Genomic DNA, 3,009 nt, shown 5'->3' on the forward strand with positions numbered 1-3,009 from the left:
TCTAAGGCTGGTGATTGAATTCCCTAGAAATATGTTTCTTCCTTGTTCTGGGGATCAGATTGGGAGTAGTTTAGGAATTTTTGTCCTGCATAACAGCCATAACTTTGCCTTAAGTCATTATCAAACTCATATGGTTGGCCACATATTAGATCTTTTTTAAAAAAACAACTTAGAACAGTTAATTCATGATTCGGAAATTGGGTGGGTGGGTGTGTTTCTGTTAATATTTTATCATACCAGATCACTTTCACTCATGCTACTGATTTCTTTTAAGCTTGGAGGACCAATTAAAATACCCACTCCAGGTGCCAAATCCCCAAGTCATGCCTGTCTATGATTGGAGAACTATATAACCTTATGAAATTTTAAAAACCATACTTTGACGTTCATATGAGTCTCTCTTTAAATCTTATAAACAGCATGGAGATTGTAATGGAGAAAATCTACATGGTCACCAAATGTTTATACCAATTTGATGGTATATATTTCTGAATGAGGGGTCTCACATGAACGTAAAGAATACATCCATATTTCTCCTGGCCAACTTCTTGTCTTTTCAGTAAATCTACATGTCCATTACCTTATATCTGGCCCACTAGGTAGACCAGAGTAGGAAATCCATTTCACAGAAAGGTTAAAAGTACTTTTATTGGGATAGACAGACTATAATATCAGAATCTTAAAAGTCTGACTATGCTGTACCTCCTCCTTGTACTTCAGTGAATTGGGAGAGTGTTTGAGTCATTTCTAAATGATTTCTGGATGTTTAAAAATGTTTAACCTTTGTTTAGACAACAGCTTTTACATATCAAAGTTGTTTCTTTTAACGACTGCACCTTTGGATATACAATAATCTTTAAAAGTGTGAGAAGGCTTTTGTATAAATTACTGCCAAACAAAATATTCTCAACATTTCCTATCCAACATCAGCAGGCAAAATACCAACTTGTAATGTGTACAGTGTGGGAAGCTGTAAGGCATCCTTTTATAATGATGAACCATTAAGGCAAACCTCTACCGGATTGTTATAAATCTTCTAATGGCTTTTCTTAAGCCATATTTGCTTTTTCTTTGAGAGCCTTTAGCTCTGCACGCTTTAGTTTCTGACGAAGTATACACTACATTCCTAATTAGAATTGTAGTTCCTATGGGAATATAAGTACCTCTATTATTGAGGAATAGATTAATCAGAAACAACAATAGTTCAACTAGATATTGCCTTTATACATCTTTAGCTAAATAATTTCAATGTGTGGAGTCCTTCGTGTTCTCGAAGCTTGATTGCTTGCAGACATTTCATTATTTAACTGGGTCACATTGGTACTAGCTAGTGTGGGGTTTGCCCTATGTCGTATACAGTAACTTCTCCTGCCAGCATTGGTGGGGGTATAGTTTTCTCCTTGGTAGTTCCTTGATTAGGATTTCTGTTGGCTTGTCTGGTGATCTGAGTGTTGGCTGCTGGAAAGGATGTGTTGGCGTCTTTTTGTTTCCTTTTGAATGGTATGCAAATGTGGTTTATTTGTTTGGTTCTGATCTCCTTAAGGACCATTACTTACTATTACCATTACTTCCATATTTTTGGGAGTATAAGACGCACTGGAGTATAAGACGTAGCTTAGTTTTTGGGAAATAGGGAAAAAAAATCTGTCTACCAGGTATTCATCTGGCTAGCGTCCTTTGAGCGTGTGCTTTTTATCCCCTACTTGGGGATAAAAAACAGCTTCTAAAGCACAGCTGATCTTTAGAGAGAAGCAATGAGAAAAGCAAGCACTGAAGATCGCTTCACTTGCTAGCTTCACTCGCTAGCGCGTTAGGGCTGAAAAAAAGCTTCGAAAAAGCTACATTTGGAGTATAAGACACACCCAAATTTTCAGCTTCGGGGGGGGGGTGGGGTGGATAGAAGTGCGTCTTATACTCTGAAAAATACGGTACTTCAGTACCAAGTAGCTAGGGGACACAAGTGTGTCTTCTCTTAGAAAACAAACACATTTGTTACCCCTATTTAACTTCAAATGAAGGGGTTTTTTTTTATGAAAAACAAGTTTTAAAAGAGTGCAACAATTGCATGCTTAAGACCAGATCAAAATATTTGAATAACCATAGTTCTGAATTCTACTAACTCTACTATACTGTGTTCTACAATCTAAAATATTGTCTTGCTAAAATATATAGAGGAAGTTGATGTAGAACAAATCAGGCCATTATTCCATCAAAACTGGTATTGTTGATAAGGGTCTAGATACTACATGAAGAGGTTATGTTAATTTTAAATTCATAATGAAGAGAAGGCTTAGGGGTAGCAGCTATCTTCCAATACTAGAAAGACTGTCATCGACAAGAGGGGGTCAATTTATTCTCTCTAACACCTGCGGGCATGCAACAGCTTGCCCCTAGAAGTTGTGGGTGCTCCATCATTGGAGATTTTAAGAGATTGGAATTCCATTTGTCTGGGATAGTATAAGGATTCCTGCCTTGGACAGGGAGTTGTCTAGAAGACCTCCAAGGTCCCAGCCCTACAATTCTATACACCCCCTTCCTTTAGAAGCTGAAGGAATAATCAAAACACTTTTTTCACAATGGTAGCCAGTTCTGAGAAAAGGTTACTGGGATAAAATCATCCTATGAGCTTCCATGGGTGGGATTGAATTTGAACTTGAATTTCCTAGCTCTAGTGCAACTTCTGAACCCCTGTGCAACACTGACAAAAACATAAATACATGTGACAGCGGGCACTGGTTCTCTAGGGTTTGCACTGGAGGAGTTTTTTTCTATACATAACAAGATATCAGGAGACCAAATAAATTCTCTGCTCATGAGTAATTTTTCCACTGAAGCCTGAAATGATCGAACTTCTAAACCGTATCACAGTTCTGCTAAATCCAATTCAAAAGCTGTTCTAAATCTTTACCAGGTCTTTGGTAAGTAAGTAATTTTACCAAAAAAACGCTTCCTTATATAATTTATCCAGTGTTTTTATCAAATCAGCAAGTAGAGGGAGGAGTTAATATT

The sequence above is a fragment of the Pituophis catenifer genome, unplaced genomic scaffold (assembly GCF_029215685.1).
Source record: "Pituophis catenifer annectens isolate HBS135680 unplaced genomic scaffold, rPitCat1.0.hap2 SCAF_2, whole genome shotgun sequence".
In the NCBI taxonomy this organism is placed as follows: Eukaryota; Metazoa; Chordata; class Lepidosauria; order Squamata; family Colubridae; genus Pituophis; species Pituophis catenifer.